The sequence below is a fragment of the Sinocyclocheilus anshuiensis genome, unplaced genomic scaffold, assembly GCF_001515605.1.
Source record: "Sinocyclocheilus anshuiensis isolate Anshui unplaced genomic scaffold, SAMN03320099.WGS_v1.1 scaffold916, whole genome shotgun sequence".
Classification (NCBI taxonomy): domain Eukaryota; kingdom Metazoa; phylum Chordata; class Actinopteri; order Cypriniformes; family Cyprinidae; genus Sinocyclocheilus; species Sinocyclocheilus anshuiensis.
Window position 1 is genome coordinate 1,333,281 of NW_015548264.1, and position 7,166 is coordinate 1,340,446.

The following is a 7,166-nucleotide window of genomic DNA, read 5'->3' on the forward strand; positions in this document are numbered from 1 at the left end:
AAGGCCAGACAGGGCATCATCACAGTATGGTAGGGGCGTAACATTTCCGTCACACGCTTGAGGTATTCGACCAATCACAACGCACTGGATAGCTGGCCAATCAGAGCACACCTCGCTTTTCAGACCAATGAGCTTTGTAAAAATCGACACGTTTCAGAAAGGCGGAGCATAGAGGAGAAACAATAATGTACAGTATGTGGAAAATGTGTTTTTTGAACCTTAAACCGCATAAATACATTTCATTACACCAAATACACAAAATAATGTTCTTTTTAGCAACATCATATGACCCCTTTAATTTGTTCCCTCATTTTAGTTAAATCGTGGCCATGTATTACGAATTTGTTCCCATGACATATCCATTTGTTCTGTCGTTTTAGTCAAATGGCCACGTTGTACTAATTTGTTCCCTCATTTTGATTTACAAGGGAAAAAATGCTTTCTTTCTGTGAATATAAATGATATCTGCTCGCTTTATCCGTTTTTCCATTCCACTGCACTATTTTCTAATGCTTTTTATGTAAACATGCTAGGTGGGCGTTTTTGATCATTGCACTTCTGCAGTGTCACTCACGTGACAAGGTGCTCAAGTTAAAGTAAGTTAATAAATAATAACTTATAAAAACACATCTTGAGGCCTTGCGTTTTCCTCATTCCACTGCCTGCATCTTGCGTTTTTTCAAAGCAAAAATGCATTCTGTGTGAATGGTGCAAATAATTTTTTCTTTTTCTTTTGATCTTTGTTTCTGGTGTTGCTGTAAAAAAAAAAAAAAAACATGCCAAATGCAGAATTCATTTCTTTATGGGTGAAACTTTGGAAAAAGTTACTTATTGCCCCCTTTTATTAGGGACCCTAATTCCTTTCTTAACGCACATGTATAGGCTATGTATACAAGCCAGCACTGAAGTGTCACAGGTCATTCCAGGGCAGGACAGTAAGGCTGCACGTTTAGAAACACAGAGGCCATGTATGGAGCTTCTAGGTACACGATGTTATGGAATTTAGACGACTGCTTTTTTTTCCTTCTCCCTCCCCCTGTTCCTCTTCCATACACTCTCCCCCCTTCCCAATTCCAAAACATCTCTTTAACTCCCGTTCTTTGGTGTACTCACGGGGGAGACGTAGCCCACCCTGGAGCCCCTGACCTCTGCTCCGCAGCAGACTCTGTGAATGGGACGGTGGCCCCCACTTCAAAGCTCCGCCGTTCTGTGCGCTCTGACAGGGCGCCTCACTCACCCCCCCCACTCCCCTCCTTTTTGCAACCCCCCACCTCACCTCACCTCGGCTATTCACCCCTATCCACCACAGTACTGAGGATTTGGTTGTTAGTGCCAGCTCACATCGTCAAGCTGCTCAGTAATTCCGCCAGATTGACCCACGTAGAGGGAGGGAGGAATGGGTGGAGAGGGAGTTCACTGCTACCACAACCACGTTCAGAGGTGGTCTTGCCACCTCTTCCTCTTTTCCGTGTAAAAAGGGTCTGCCTTTGTGTGAGAGAGAGGAGAGGGTGAGAGTGTTTCCCTCCTTTTTCCTGCTCTCTCATTAACAAACATCCAGCTGTTCAGGGACAAGGCCTCGGACAAAAATCTGGTTCACTTACACTGCAGAAAGATCTCGCAACTCATTCAAAAACATACAAATTCTCATATGGACTCCTCACATTTCTGGGGATCTCAGAAGTGCAAGTTGTCATAGTGTTCGAAGGAAACTACAACAAATCTAATTTTTGCATTCCCATTTGCCCCAATAGCAGTTTTATGACTTTACAAAAGAAGAAAACAAAATTGAAAGATTGATTACATTGGTCAGAAAAGAGAAAGATGTCAACTTTGCCATCACTCCTTCAGTTTTTAGAAACACGTAGCAGCGTTAAGCAGTTTTTTTTTAATGTAAACCAAGCAAGTAAAAAAGTGTAGTGTTAAAATGTACATTCTTTCATTAAAAACGAGTAAAAATACAGATTAAAGGCGAACATGTGCTTCCAGTTTGGCGCCATTTCTGGCATAGTAGGCCTCTGCTAAATGTACGTTTACATTGTAAATAGAAACGCTTGTATTGTACATGTGATTAACCGCTGTGAAAATTTTTCAAAAAATTTCTCGTGAACGATGCGACTCGCTTAGCTTCGTTTTTAGGGTGTCTTGCACTCCGTCTCGCGATTTTAAACGCAAGACCGCCTTCTGTCTGAACGGCTCACGCTCTCATTTCTCATACTTCCTCTCTTTCTATTGGAGGTGAGTTTCACATAATTGTTCGTTTCTTGTATCTTCCACACTAACGGATGTCCGTCCACTCTGCTGAGCAAATAAAACACACTTCCTGTCGTCTCTTGTGTGTCTGGGTGCAGCTGTTGTAGCCTATCCCTGGCGCAGACTCAGCTATCCGCTTCAGATCCTTTTAAATCCCATTTCATGCTTTTCCATATAATCCTTACACCCAGATATCACATTATAATCTTATGTATAAGCCTTTTCAAATATTAGCATATTTTCCATACGCCTCGTAATTGTGTACAAGTGTAAACGAGTAGCTGACATGACATTTCAAACAAAGTCCTGCAGTGTGATGCGATACTCCATCTTAAACTATATTAAACAACCTGTTTCTAATTCGTAATTATTATATATGCAATTTATATGACCTCATTAATTGTGCAGCCATATGGAATATTGGTAATTTTAAACATTATTTTTGTCTCTCTGCAGGAACATATAAAATTTGGTTTGTAACCACCTTAGACACTGATAAATTTTCTATTTACTGACTATTTAATATATGGAATATTTAATATATTCAGAGGCGGGCAGTAGAGAAGTTTTTTTACTCTGCTTTAAAAGTAGCTACTTTTCAAATGTCTGTACTTTATCAGCGTTTTTCCTTAGAAAACTTTACTTCACAACATTCCAAAGCATAATATTGTACTTTTTACTGCACTATACGTTTCATATTACATATCACTTAATACTTAATTACATTAGAAATCTATTACTCAAGTAAAAGTAATTCAGAGGTTTACTTGAGTACAATAAAGTACTACATTTTTAATGTCTGAAGTATTATAGGTAAAACAAACAACTTTTATTTATGAAATGTAGTGCAGTAAAAAGTTATGCTTTGGAATGTAGTGTTTTCCACAGAAAAACACTGATAAACTACAGATACATTTTAAATTTACTTGAGTAAAGTAAAAATCCTTCACTGCTGTCCGCCTCTGAATATATTATAAAAATCACAAAACAGAATGTACAGTGCACAACATAAATGAGTACACCCCCTCTGATTAAATATAAAAGATGTAGGCTATTTTCTTAAAGATCACTAATATAATTCATAGAAAGATGGCAAAATTGAAATGTATTAAACATATTCTTAATAAAAACTGAGAAATACATGCCATTAATATCTGTAAAATAAGAAACTTAGCCAATTTTTGTTTAAATTAAGGATTGCAAAATTGAGTACAACCTAGATTTAATTAAAACAAGTGTAATATTCTAGAACTTAATATGTCCTCCATAACTCTAAGTACACTGCTCTGACACTTCTTGGCACTGAGTGTAAAAGTTCATGACAAATTTTCACATCTGTGCTGTTTAACTCCTGGAGGACGACCTCCTTAAATGCCCTGGTCTTTAATGGGGAGTGTTGCTCAGCTCGTCTCTACAGAATCTCTCACAGCAGCTCAAGAGTGTTAAGATGTCCACTGAAGGATTTTCAACTCAGGAGAATGAATATCTTCATTGTCATGTTAAAAAAATGCCCAACAATGCAGGGAATGAGGGGAGGGTAGCATCTTCAGTTTCAGGTTTTTGTATTACATCACACAGTAGTGTGTGAATTCATGACAGCGTTGATAAAGTACACCTCCCTCACACCTTCAGCACTCATTCATCCCTATAGAAGAACTTTACTACCACTGAACGTCACTGTGGGAACCAGGCACTTCTCTCTGTACTCCTCCTCTAGCAACACCAGAACATTTTGGATGCTGTCAGATCCGAAATGATTGAATTGGTCTCATGAGACGAGAGTATGGATTCCCAGAAGTCTATATTTTGTAAATATGGGCCTTGGAAAAAGCTAAATGAGTTGATTGCGCTTTGGCTACAGTCGGTAGTTCTGGTGTGGATAAACAACCATGCATGTCACTTCTGCATGCTGCATCTTACTCTGTGAGATAAAGTGTCACTCTTTTCACAGCTTTTGCCGGCTCTGAGACACTTTCACAGTGTTTCTCCTGCTCTTTTTCTAGCAAAAACTCACTCATTACTAAATGAAAGCTTAAAGTGAAGACCTGATTATTTCAGGGGCCTTTTCACAAGTCCATTGTTTTTGAATTTCTGTGTTACTTTGGCTATATTTTCACACTTAAAACAATAATTTGGTATTCCTCTTGTACCATTGTCCTCTTTTATGCTAAGAAATAAATCTCCTGACAGTTCTCTCTCAAGTGGTTTCATTGTTGTCAGCATTAAGTCTGAGTATGATTCAGTGGGCCATATAACACTTAATTATCAAGAAATTACTTGCCTTTAACAGTATACATACCTGTTGATCAATACTTGCCTTAACCTTACACCAGAATTTTTGTTTTGTTTTAGTTTTATTTAGTAACTTTCAGGAGGGTGTACTCATTTTTGCAACACAACATTTTATCACTTTGATAAGAAAATTGTATTTTCTTGAATAATTTTAACATTCTTCTTTGGTAACTGATCAAGCAGTCTTGCTGGAATATTATATCTCTAAAAAAACATAACATGTATTCTAAGCAAAGAGTAATTGCTAAATTTGTTAAGTTTCAGAGGGGGTGTACTCATTTATGCTGTGCACTGTATGTAATACAAAGAGGGGGGAAAGAATGATTTATGAATATTATAAATGTGTTATAATAACTACTAAAAAAATATTGTAAATAGTGCTTTTAGTATTTGTTTCTAATGTCGACCCAAGTTTTACAGTGAAACTATGATGAAGAAGCTTCAGGCAGAAAAAAGGTGTACTTGGATGACATTCATGGTTTATTGATTGTGCATGAAGTGCAGTTCAGGGTCCTTCTGAGTCTTCAAGTGGCATATCTGATCCATCCCAGCACATTTGGACCACCTTGGCCTCATTCAAGCCTTCAAAAATCAAAACAGCTCAAATCGAGGTGAGTCAGCAGCACATTTGTACACTAAATTCTACACTGGTGAGATGTCTGTGAATGGCCCTTCAACACCCGATCCTCCTCCATTCAGAAGTGTCTGTTTATAGGAATGAGTCACACTGGACATCAGAACTTCAGGCTGTGTAATCCTGCCTGCTTCCTTCTGAATATAGAGCGGATGTGACCGTGTCTGGTTTCCCCCAGCCTGTGTGTGTCAGAGGCCGGTCGTCGCTGATTCTGTGCCGGAGCTCAGCATGAGCTGCGTTCAAGGTGGGCGTGTGATTTTCTGGGTTCCAGAGCCAGAGTGTGGAGAAGTGGAAGCGTGGACGGGATGAATGGAACGAGTGGGTGGCTGTGGGTTTGTGTGTGTGGGTGTCATTCCAAGTGAGACGACTGTCTGTTTGTGTTTGGGACCTATTGAAACAGAGTATGTTTGTGACTGTGAGTGTGTGTGAGCACATTTTCATGTCTGTACTATGAAACGGTAAAATAGGGCATTTGACAAACATAGCGTGCAGGCTCCAAAACCTAAATATGTTTGTATTTGTGTATTCACAATGTCATGACATTACATAATCTAAGTACAGGTTACATACACTTGGCTACAGGCAGTTCATTTATTATTTTACTGTTTTTAATTTAGATTTAATTTCTTTATATAATTTATTCTTATTGATTTAACATTTTATTTTATTGTAACTTTTTTTCCCACATTCATTATATATGTATTATTATATAATATATACAAGACTATAATTTTTAATTTACAATTATATAGGCTGTATATATATATATATATATATATATATATATGTGTGTGTGTGTGTGTGTGTGTGTGTGTGTAAGATTATAATTTTTGCTTTACAATTTTATACACACACTAAAGAAAAAAATATATAATAAAATAATAAGGAATACATGTTGAATTATAATTTGTTTTTTTGTACTGTGACTGAATTATTTTTTTTATTATTATTTATTATTCAGTGTATAATTGTGGTATTTTATCATGATTTTATTATGGTTACTGTTACTATTTTTTAGAATGTATTATTTAATTTACTATTTATTAATTACTGTACTTTGAAAAAAATTGTTTTAGGATTTTTTTCTTTTCATTTTTTTTTAATTTCTTTTTTTTCTTTTTTTTCTACAGGTGTAGAAAGGCTTATGTAATGAATAATGTACAATCAGTCAGGGGTCTCCTATTATCCAGAAGGGGTTTATTTTGTAATAATGACCGGCTGACTAAATGCTACACTGTTAATTATACAGCTAATTACCAAATAAGTAAATAAATGGATCTAAAATAGTGATTTAAGTTGAAATTATTTTATGTCACAAGAAAAAGAGTGTAGAGTAATATAAAAGACATGAAACTATAGGAGATAAATACATAGTTAACTGCTCACTATATAAAATTATAGACTGTGACTTACTGATCAGAATCAAGTATTCTGGAATATTTCTATCATAATTTGAAAGACTGAAACACAAACTTTTTCAGTTCAACCTCAGTGTGTCATTTATGTATGTAAGCCCATTAAACTGGGTTTTTAACTCTACTATATAAATATGAGTATGACTTTCCATCTTTAATGTGTATTTATGGATGGTTTTCAAGCAGTGAGTGCTACTTAGTGCACCAGGCTGCATGAATATGTGTTTGTTTACGCTGTGTGACTGATGGGTGTTTGTGCACTTCTGTTTGAGGGTGTGTCTGACCCGAGTGTCATGCTGTCACTGACTCACGCTGGCGGTCCTGACTCATCCCGCCATCACCAGCACCGTGAGCTCGTGTGCCGCTACTCACAATCCGGCCACACTCGCACAGTCATCGAGGAAAGATTTCCCTTTCCTCCTCTCCCTCTTTCTTTCATGTTCTTGGTCTCTGTGACTCATCTTGGTTTCATTTTGCCGCCCCCCTCCACCCGCCACCCAACTCGCCTCCATTACCGCCTCCTCCCTCAATGGGTCTATCTTGCTTTTCACTCGCCTGTCTCATTACTTCGCTCC